The 12210-nt window shown below is 38.8% G+C and overlaps 1 protein-coding gene across 3 annotated transcripts in view; it reads left to right on the top strand.

Annotated features, from left to right (window-relative positions):
• The window catches only part of CDYL (chromodomain Y like), a 247916-nt gene that overhangs the window by 46845 nt on the left and 188861 nt on the right, over nucleotides 1–12210 (top strand). The gene's annotated exons all lie outside the window — the stretch shown is intronic.

Here is a 12210-nt window from a genome sequence, read left to right as displayed (position 1 = left end):
CATCACCAGAACCAATTGCTTTGATGATTTAGACTTCTAGTTATGAATAAGTTTTGGGTATCTAATATGCAGCATGGTGACTATGGTTAACAATACTGTACTATATATCTTAAAGTAGCTAAAAGTAGATTTTAAATATTCTCATCATGAAAAACTTGTATTTATGTGAGGTGATGGAAGTGTTAACTAACCTTATGGTGGTAATAATTTTGTAATATATATGTCTCAAATCATCATGCTATACACCTTAAACTTATACAATGTTATATGTCAATTATATCTTAATAAAGCTGGAAGAAAAAATCTTGTTGATTTTTTATAAAAAAAAGAAATTACCAACCTAGAGTTCTATACCAAGTGACATAGCCTTCCATAAAAAGGTAAAATAAATATTTTCAGACAAAAATGAGAGAATTCATCTGCAGCAATCTGCAATAAAGAAAATATATTGCTTGTTCTTCAAGAAGAAGGAAAATGATTCCAATAGAAGAGTGGAACTACAGTAAAAAAGATAAATGGTTACATATGTGTGTGAATCTAAATAAATATTGGCTATATAAAACAATAATCATAATGACTTTTGGAATTTAAAATAGAGAATTAAAATACAAAACAGCAATAAGGATAAGACATGAGTCAGTAGACTATGGAACAAGTGGTATAAAGTATTCTTAGATTATTGAGATTATTGTGTTATCTAGGAAAAGATAAAAGTATTGACATTAAACTTAGTTATATTTTCTGGGGTTATTTTTTCTAGGGTTACCATTATATATATTGTAAAAGAAAATATGGCTTTCAAGGTAATGAAAAAAATGACAATATTTTTTTTTAATTTTGTTTTTTAACGTTTATTTATCTTTGAGACAGAGAGAGACAGAGCATGAACGGGGAAGGGTCAGAGAGAGAGGGAGACACAGAATCTGAAACAGGCTCCAGGCTCTGAGTGGTCAGCACAGAGCCTGACGCAGGGCTCAAACTCACGGACCGTGAGATCATGACCTGAGCCGAAGTCAGCCGCTTAACCGACTGAGCCACCCAGGCGCCCCGACAATATTTTTTTTTAAGTTCTCAATCAATCTGAAACAAATTGATGATGGGGGAGAAAAGAAATATACAACCAGCAGGATAAATAGAAAATACTGATTATTATGATAGTACAATAATATTACTACACATATCAGTAATTTCCTTAAATGTAAATGGACTAAATGACCCAATTAAAGAAAAAAGACTGTCATACTGGATTTTAAAAAATTGCTGTTTCTAAGAGGCATATCAAAAGTATAATGATCCAGAAACTTTAAAAACACAAAGATGGAAAAAGATTTATCTATCATACAAACACAAATCAAAAAGAAGTTGGTTATAGATATCTTAATATCAGATAAAGTAGACTTAAAAGTCTACTAGTATTGATAATACTAATATGAGGGGCGCCCAGGTGGCTCAGTCAGTTGAACGTCCGACTTCGGCTCAGGGCATGATCTCACAGTTCATGAGTTTGAGCCCCGAGTCAGGCTCTGTGCTGACAGCTCAGAGCCTGGAGCCTGCTTCAGAGTCTGTGTCTCCCTCTTTCTCTGCCCCATCCCCACTTATGCTCTGTCTGTCTCTGTCTTAAAAATACACATTTTAAAAAATGAATATGAATTCATACTAGTACATTGATGTATTAATATACCACTTTTAATATATTAATGTAAGCTGGTATATGACTATATTCATACTAGTATTATTAATATACTAGCATTAATTAATAATCCAAAAGTATTATTAGTATCTTTATAATGACAAGATGCTTCATTTAGCAGGTAGATATAGTAGTTTAAACCTGTATGTACCTAATAATTAGCTTTGAAATGTATAAAGCAAGAACTAACTAAACTAAAAAGACATAGACAAATTAGCAATCATATTGGGAGATTTGAACAGCATAAATAGTAAACTGAAATATATAAATATTAATATATAATATTAATATATTAATATATAAACTGAAATATATAAATATAAATATATCTCCATTTATAAGAATATATTATCCTATACATTAATGTATATTTATATATAAAACATATTACTATTACTATATTACTATACTATTACTATATTACTATTTGCATTTAATACATATTTGTATTAATATGTAAATAATATAATATTTAATTTACAATATATAGATTATTATATAATTTATATGATAACTTATATAAGTTTTATATATATAAATAACACTGCACATAACAACTGCAAAATACAGTCTTTTGAAGTACCATATAAAAAATTAGGATATTTGGGACACAAAATAAGTCTCAACAAATTTCAAAGGATTGAAATTCTACAGCTCATGTTTTTTTTTTACTACAATTCAATTAAACCAGAAATGAAATAACAAAAAATAACTAGAAAATCCCCATATTTTCTAATGATACTCCTAATAATCCACAAGTCATAGAAGAAACCACAATGGAAACAAATATATTTTGAAGAAATGATAATGAAAATGTAAAATATCAAGACCTGTGGGTTAGAGTGTAATTTATAGATTTAAATACAGACATTTGAACTGAAAGACAAAGTCAATAAAGTCATTTAAAGAAATTAGAAAAATAACAATAAATAAAGATAAAATAAAATAAAATAAAATAAAACACAAATTAAACAAGAAATTATAATGGTAGGAGCATAATAAAATAGAATAGACACTTCCAAAACAGAGAATCAAAATGTCCAAAATCAATACTTTCAAGACAGATAGATTAATACAGCTCTGACAAGACTGATAAAGAAAAAGAGAAGTTACACATAATTTGAAAAATGGAAATGGGACATTACTACAGACCCTACCCATATTAAAATTTTCTGAGCAATTTTATGCCATCAGATTTGAAAATATAAAGTGGATACATTGACATAGAAAGAAACCTGAATATTCATTTATTAAACTTGAATCTATAAAAGAGGATTAAAGAGTACACTTATGATGAGCACTGAGTAATGTGCAAAATTGTTGAATCATCATGTTGTACACCTGAAACTACTATGACATTGTATGTTAATTATACTTCAATTGAAAAAAAGAAAAAAATTGAATCCATAATTTAAAGCCTTCCAACAAGCGTGCCCCAGGATCAGATGGTTTACAAGAAAATGCATACAGATAATAAAGGAAGAAATAACAGCATTCATATACAAACCAAAAATTGAAAAAGAGGAAATGTATACCAATTCCTCTTATGAGACATACATAACTTGATATCAAAACCCAACAAGGACATAAGAAAGGAAAATTTCAGGCCAACTTTTCTCATAAATATAGATTCAAAATCCTAAACACATTATTAGCATAACAAATTTAGCAATTTATAAAAAGGATAATGCATCAAAACCAAATGTAGCTTATTCCAGAAAAGTCAAATTAGTTTAAAATTAAAAACAATATAAATCAACATGTTTACAAAACGAAGGAATAAAATCATATGATCATTTCAATAGATGACAAAATTCCATATCCATTCATGATTTAATAAAACTTCTTGAAAATTAGTAGTATAGCGGCACCTGGGTGGCTCAGTCGGTTGAGTATCTGACTTCAATTCAGGTCATGATCTCGCAGTCATGGGTTTGAGCCTTGTGTTGGCTCTGTGCTGAAAGCTCAGAGCCTGGAGCCTGCTTCTGATTCTGTGTCTCCGTCTATCTCTGCCCCTCCCCACTTGCTCTCTCTCTCTTTCTCTCAAAAATAAAATAAAAGCATTAAAAAATTATTAAGAAATAAAATTAGTACTACAAAGGAACTTCTTTATATGAATACAAAATTACTTTAGCAGTTATCATTTCTAATGGTGAAAATTTTCCCTTTGTAATAAAACTCAGGAAAAGATGTTCACTATCACCATTTCTATTTAATGTTGCAATGAAGATCTTAAAGGCAGTGTCAGTAACTTCATGGCCATACTGAATAGGTGCTTGGCATCAGCAAAGCGTTCACCAGAAATTTATTTTGAAATAATTTGGTATCTTAAAAAAAAGGATCAAAATTAATGCAAAAGTACAATAATTCCCTAACTACTCTGTCCCAACCACTTATTCTTTATAGAGCCATGCTTTTAAAAATACTGATCAGATTATTATTTACAACACCAAGGACATAGTCATGACCCACAAAACACAGCTGCTTCTTAATCCCATTATATGTCCCTTCCCTCTGCAATCCAGCCCCACCAGCTTTTTTCAGATTCTTCAAGATGGACTTTTTAAACATCTAGGCTTTTGCACAAGCTTTTCCCCCAGACTGGGACCATCTCTACCATCCTCTTAACCTAGTTCTTCTTTCGGACATTAGCTCACTACTTTAGGTATAACCTAATCAAAACCTAAAGATATCCCAATAGCCATCAGCATATTAGCATCCACATCTTGCTTTCTAAGATGATTCTTCACTAAAAGGAACCACAGCTTCTTGGAAAAATGGCTGATTCTAGAACTGTAGCAGAAAATACACAAGATGAGTCTGGAGCATCTAATAATGTCAGAAAGTCAGGAATTGGTCACACACACATACTTAAACACCCCAACCATGATCAGGGTATGTCAAAGGAGCACAGGAGCCCTAATGGTCAAAGCTAGAACAGTCAGAGTAACACAATAAATAAAGAAGTACAGCTTGTAATCCTAAGTATAAAATAAATATCCATGAGTCCATATTAATAGAAATGATTGAATAAATTAATAAGTAACAAGTCTCCTGCACAGAATTCCAAATAATTTTTGTAGATAGTCTGACTACAAGGAGGAGGTGGAGGATAGCTCCTCATTCCTTAATGTGGGCTTCCCATTGTTACTCCTTTCCAAACAGTGGAGAATAGAAAGCGGTGGGGGGAGAGCAACTTTATGGTGGAGAAACCTGCCAAACACTACTTTAGCCAGGCAATCAAGGTCAACATCAACAGTGATAAGTCATGTTGATAGTACATACCTTTGATATGATGTGATGAGAAAGGCATTTTTACTTCTGTGGTCTTCCTCTCAAAAACATATAACCCCAGTCAAGAAAAACATCAGACAAATCCCAGTTGAGGGATACTCTGCAAGATATTCAGCGAGTACTCATCAAAACTGTCAAGGTCATCAAAAAGAAGGAAAATCTGAGAAACTGTCACAGCTAACAGGAACCTAAGGAGATAAAGTCACTAAATGTAATAGGGTGTCCTGAATGAGATCCTGGAGCAGAAAACAGACATCACATAAAAAGTATGGAAATCTGAATAAAGTAATGACTTTAGTTAATAGTAATGCATTAGTATTGGCCTCATTAATTGTGATAAGTATACTATACTAATGTAATATGTTAATAGTAGGGGAGGGGCGCCCGGGTGTCTCAGTTGGTTGAGCATCCAACTCTTGATTTCAGCTCAGGTCATGATCCCAAGGTTGTAGGGTCGAGCCTTGCCTCGAGCTCTGCTTTGCAATTTTTCTGTAAATATAAATAATTCATTTTTAAAAATTTACAAAAACAACAACTAAATAAACTCTGAATACTGAACGGAATATAGTATACTCCCTACCTTCCATAAATTATTCAAAAATCTGCCAAGTATTGGCTTGAATATAGAAATATTACTCTTAAGCTGGGGAGTGGGTACACAGGTTTTTGTTGTATCCTCTAATGTCATTTTGAAAGTTTAATATTCTATTTTTTTATGTTAAATTATAAAGCAATTACATGGAAGTTGAGATGTTGATTCTCCCATGATGGATACTTAGATGCTTTTTTTTAGGTATCATATTATTTGAAAATAATTTTTCAATGATCCTGCTTTGCTGGTATCTAAATATGTCTAGAGTACCCGTGGGATAATGGACACTGTCTTTGGGGGAGCAACAGACCAGACTCACCTCCAGGTCATATGTGCTCACAGTGTCCTGCAATTTTTTGAGATTTATAATTGAGACTTTTTACTTGCTAATTTAATGTCTATCCATCCCAGTAGAGTATCAGCTGCCTGATATCAGGGATGATTGTATATACCTTGTTTAACAAGGGGTCTGGCATACAATAAGTGGTCAATAAATATTTATTGGGTGGATGAATGACTTTAACTTAATGGTTCAAAGCTCAGGCCCTAGATTTACCCGGGCCTGAGTATAAATTTCAGTTTCCCCACTTACTAGGAACCAGGCCAATAATAGTGCCTATTCCAAAAAGTGCTTTATGGATGGATGTGATTGCTTACAGTTCTTTGCAAATGTTAGCTATAATTTTTATTTGGTGCCTGTTGAATTAAAAAGGTTAATATTTGTAAAGTACTGATAACAGTTCCCAGAACAGGTAAGTGCTTCTTGTTTGTATTTATTTTTTTTTAAATATTACTGTTGACCAAATTAAACTGCATTCACTTTTTGTAGTCTGTTAGCAATAGTCTTTGGAAATGTGTTCATATTCTTTGGAAAGAAAATGCCTAAATCTGTACTATAAATCCTCATTAGTTCAAAATATATTACTCTAGAGTATGTGATAATTCAGAAAGGAACCTGGTCCAAACACCTTTGTAGTATTTATGGAGAAATAATTTGTACTACAAAAAAGGGATCACTAAACCATTTAAGAAAATGGTTTTAGAACACTTTGGCAATACCATTCATATATAATAAGCAACCCAACTATGGAGGGGTTTAACGTTGGTTTTCAAAATTTTTTATCTGGATCAAAATGTAAGGAACATACTTTACATTATGACCTAGTATGTAATAATATACATGTATATGTGTGTGTATGCATGTATATGTATATATATTATGTGTATATATATTATATGTATATATATAAATATGTATGTGTACATAATAGAAACATAGAGTAATGAATGCATTCTGATCCTTCTTCCAAGCCCATTCCATTCTATCCATTCCATTTTGTCTCATTTTAAAAATACTACTCAAGATCTCCTAAAATGATCTAAAGATCCGCTAATGGTTTGAAATCTGTGGCTTGATAAAAAACAACAACAAAGAATCAAACAAAACTATTCTAAACCACTGCTTCTCAAACTTTAGCATGTATCAGAATCACCTAGAAGAAATCACAGATTTCTGGGGTGCCAGAGAATTTGTATTTCTGACAAGTTTCAGATTGAGTCTGTTGCTACTGGTCTGGGGACCACAATTTGAAACCTTTGTACTAGCCGATGCCAGTGATTGAAAAAACCAAGCACCAATACATGTTTCTGTATGCTTGTGTGGTCCCAGCTTTACTTTTGAATTCATTTTGAATCTCTTATCTTTGCTTTAGATTTTAGTCCTGTTCTAGACCTGGGCTAATTTTGGTGGGCTGGGTGTTTCTGTTGTCTTTATGAGCCAGGATGTCCACACTCATCTTCTGCTTAGTGGCTCTCTCTTATTGATAATCTCTCTCTAGAAAGGGCCAGAAGATAATGAGGTTACTGGGATGGCCTTAGATGAATGACAAACATAATTATCCATCACAATAATTAAAGGGACATTTACCTTTGGTGCTTTTTTTTAAAAATCCAAAATGAATTAGTTACTTCCCTGGTAAAAAGTCAACCAGAAGGTCATGCCAGTACCTCAAGGCTGTTTGCTCTTTATGACTTTTGGTCATTTTCTTTCTCCAGAAGATGGGGTAATGATGACGTTATGAACGAAAACTTTCTCGATCTTGATTACTTCAATCAAATACATATTACAAGGATTCTTTTGGTAGAATCAGCATTAGCTAAATAGAAAAAGGAACAACAATTAAACACTAAATCTAGTTGAGAAAGAAAAGGACCCTTAGTTGTGCATTGATGAGGTTTAGGCAATGGCAGAACCTGAACTTAAGAGGAAATTGGTGAAATCGGATGTGAAGAAGTCTCTGAATTAATATCACTAGGGCAGAGATTATTGGGTGGCATTGGGCCAGGAAACAGCAGTGTGGCAGCTGGATTAGATACCAGACAGAATAATACCTGTGACGACCAAGATGGATGCAGGGAGCAAGAGGCTGCCAGTTGAAATGGGAAACTTGATTATTTGGCCAGGGGAGGAAGCAGCAGCTGAAGTCAAGAATCAGAGATTATTGGTTGTCCAGAAGAGAAAAAGGACACTGGTATCCAATTTAAGCTTTCAAGAAAGGAAGAACTGGTTGGCTCCAAGTTCAGAGACGGGCCTTGCATCTGAATTCATCTTGTGACTGGTTCTCTCTGTTGCTCTCTTTTGCTTCTCAGGCTTGAAATTTTCTTACTTTCTTTTAGTAGGTGATTGAGATAGGAATTTCCCCAAGTTTTGTGGAATGAATGTTCTATAACAAGAACAGTATTTAATTTCACTTTGGCTACAGTGTGCATAAACAAACAAACTCACTTCTTCATAAAAACCAGTTAAATTTGGGGTTTTGGAGGAGGTAGCCAAGATGCTTTTGGGGTGCAAAACTGATGAAGGGAATCATTATCAGCAGCTTTTCTACAGCCACCCAACCTGCCTTTGGCCTCTTTTGTCTTTCCAGTCCCATCCCCCATTCCCTCTAGGGAGCCTGGGAATTCAAATGTAGATGAAATGCAGATTCTTGGGAGAATGGAAGAAGCGACTGGTTGGTCGGTTGAATGGGAAAAGGGGAGACCCTCTAATTTGAGATTAGTCATTTTTAGGCTGAGATGGAAAATGGCTTCCACTCTGGATCTGAAGAGTCTTCGCTTGAGTGGTGCTGATAGTCAATTACCAATTCAGATAAATTTGGAAAAGGAGTAAACTGATTTATGTTGGTCTCCACCACTGGCTCAAAGTCAGGTAAGAGCTGAAGCTTATTGCCGATAAATGTGTATTTTAACTGCGTATGTATGTCATCTCACTTTTTGACCACTTCTGTAATCCATGAGATTTATGTATATTACTAGAACATACTATTGTGCTGCATATATTTTTGGTACAATGCAGATATCTTTCTTGATGTGTTTTGGGGATGTGATTTCACTTTTATTCTCAATTCACTGAGAAAGTACTTTCACAGCACCCACACACGTGGTCATGGTAACTACTGTAAGACTTCACTATTTCAAAGAAGGTGGTATAAATTCAAAGCCATTATATGGTCTTGGATGTATTTACTTCTGTTATGAGCACCGATTAATGATTATATGGTAAAATGAACGAAGAAAGCAGAATTTGCTTAAAAGTAAGACAGTTTGAACTAATTGAGGTAAAATATATACATAAGCAAAATAGCATTCAGTAAACTGATGGGTGTTTTCTGTGGAGGACAGATGAGAAGGAACAAAGTGGACAGTTGAAAATTTGCTCAAGTTCTCAGTCACTGGTTGGATATTAGTACTGGTCTCCTTTGCCAGTGTTCTTAATTATCATGGAAAGCAACTAATTGTTGGAGGAGAGAGGTAGCTGGAGCTGAGCTTAGGAGAAAGGCTTACTCTCGCTTTGTTATGGAGGTGACTTCTACCCAGTGGTTATTGTTTTAATATTGATGACTAATCACAGCAGCATAAATAATCCAGGTCATCAGAATTAAAGGTCCCTATAAATTGGTTTTTTGGGGTTACCTTTTTTTAAATTGTAATTCCTCCCTCCTCTTTTTCTCCACATTGACGGGCGTCATCTTAGCACTATGATTATATATATATATATATATATATATATATATATATGAAATGTACTAGCTCAATATATCTGAGTATGGTTGTTGTGGACGTCTTTCTATCCTTGTTTCTTCCCCCTCTCCCCTTGGTAATGGTGGTTGTATTGGAGACTTTGGAGACAGTGTATTTAACATTACAGACCACTAAGCACATGGTGGAGCAACTTGTGAGTGCTTAAATTCTGTTCTGATGGTGGCAGTAATTAGGGTGGTGGCCATGAGAGAAGAAGAAGTGTTTATTTTTATATTTCTATTAACCTATCATTGCACATGGGTTTACATGTAAGATGTGTCCACTTTATATTGATCTCGTTTTTATTTGTATTTTCTTATGTTTGTGTGATTTTTAACCATCTCCTGCAAATCTGGGTACTTGCAGTAGGTGTGTGCGGTAATTGCTTTGAGACTTCACAGATTATATATGAAGTCCTAGTCCTTGCCTTCAGGGAACTTAGTCGTTGATGAATTTGTGTGGCGAGAAAGACAATATTTAAATGCAGCAGATAATGGAAATGTTAAGCGGGAGGAAAGAGAAACAAATATTTGGAGAAGGCAGAGAGAATCTGGCTGGGCCATCAGGGAAAGAGGCAGAGCTTGAGAGCTCCTTAGCAGGTAAAGGAGGTCGGCCATTAATTTGTGATTCTGTTGTCAAAGCATTGATAATGGAAGTGGATGTGTGGGTATAAAACTTTATTGCGAACGTTGGAATTCCAACTCTTTGAATAAAAACTTATTTCGTATGTAAAGAATGGAGCTAGGGCTGGAGAGTCAAATTTGCAGATGAGATCTGGTAGAAGGTCACAGCCTAGAAATGGGCGTGCGAGGAAAAGTGGAGAAACAGTTAAAACAGTAAGATGAGCCGTTCAATGGGGGCACGCCTGAGGGCTTCAAGAGCCGCTGAAGACGGGAGTGGCATATTGTCCTGGAAGGCAGAAGGCTATGCTTTTGAGGTGACGTCGGAGCTGGAGTGTAAGGTTGAAAGGGAGCGTTCCGGGCCCAGGAAATTGCAGGTAGAGACACGGCGTGAAAAGAATGTTGACTGGACTTTAAGTGACTTAAGGGCAAGCGCTGTGCTCCTTCCCGGGAGTGGGGAGGGCAGGAAACTCAGCGGGGTCTGTGAAAAGCCCTGTGGTTGTTAAACTGTGTGTCTGGGGCCCAATTGAATTGGTTTTTAAGAAGTAAAGTGATGGGAGGAGCCTGGTGAGTGGGAGGTCGGTTAGGAACCAGCGCTAGATAGAGCACCAGGGAGGCAGTGGCAGCAGAGGACCCTTTGGGGAAAATGTAGACTCCAGTGTGCCTTCCAGGTGCAGGGGGTGGGGAGAGAATGTGAAACGATGTTTACGTAGTGTCCCGTGGAGAAGTTCGGGAGGACAGTTTGAAGTGCTGGCTCTTTGGGCGAGTCGAGCCAGTAAGCCCCTTTCTCATTCCGCACGGATGGAGACACGTCCAGTCTCCCGGCAGGTGTGTCCTGGGTGCTAGCCAGGCGGGCCGTCCCCACTTTGCCCATCTCTCCTAAGAAGTGTCGGAAGTGTCAGCCCATAGCTGTTCTGACCGCGAGGGCCTGTCGTTTTAGTCGTCCACGCCGTTCCCCCCATTGACAGCTTCGTTCCATTAGAACCCAGACCTCCCAGAGCCCAGATTCTGGCCCCTCCTCCCAGCTCCCCTTCCGAGGAGGTGGACGCTCCAAGAGGAACAGGGAGGCCTGGCGTGGGGGAAGCTGCGGGCAGAGTGGAGGCAGCCGCGCCCTCGCGCCGCCCTCGACTCCGCCGGGCTCCCGCCCCCGGCTCCCACCCCCGGCCTGCCGCCCAGCGAGCGTGCCCGGAGCGCTCCGGGCCACACGGCGGGGCTCGTGGTTCGGGCTCCGGGTCTTGACGGCTGCCGAGGGGGAGGCGGGCACGTGTTAGGGCGGGGGGTTCCACCTGGCCACGCCGGCCCGCCCTTTGCGGGCCGGCCTGGCCCCGGACGGGCGTCCGCGTTGGGCGCACGGAGCCGGGAGCTCTGCGCTCTGTGGGAGGCCGAGCATTTGGCGACCCGGCCGCGGCCGTCGGGGCAGTGGGCTCCGGACGCGGGAAGCTCGCTCCCACGGCCCCCTGCCCAACTTCGGGCCCGCCAGTGCCTGCCCCAGTGTGCACCGCCGCCGTCGCCTCGACCTTCGAGGCCCTCAGTCCCGCCCGGCCCGGGTCCCGGCACCCACGTCGAGGCGGACAGGCGGACAGCGCCGCAGCCGGGTCCGACCCCCCGCGAGGGGACTTGGAGAAGTCGGGGCCCCGCCCACCGCTCCCCGCGGCCCCGCCCACGCCTCGGCCCCGCCCACCGCTCTCTGGCTCCTCCCCTTCCTGCCGGCTTGCTCTCGGCGGCAGCCCGCCCGCCTCGGCCCGGAGAGGAGCCCACTGCTCCCCTCAGCCGCCCCGCCCCGCCGGTCTCCCCGCCCCTCCCGCGCGGGCGGTCCGAAAACCCGGAGCGCGGGAGCGCGGCTCCGCCGGGCCCGGGCGGCCGCACTGGGCATGCTCAGTAGCCGGGGCAGGTTTTTTGGTCGCAAGTAGGAAGCTTTTTGCACTACACCGGAG

The sequence above is a fragment of the Herpailurus yagouaroundi genome, unplaced genomic scaffold, assembly GCF_014898765.1.
Source record: "Herpailurus yagouaroundi ecotype Mexico unplaced genomic scaffold, PumYag 250, whole genome shotgun sequence".
NCBI lineage: Eukaryota > Metazoa > Chordata > Mammalia > Carnivora > Felidae > Herpailurus > Herpailurus yagouaroundi.
This window is presented reverse-complemented; position numbering and strand designations above follow the sequence as displayed.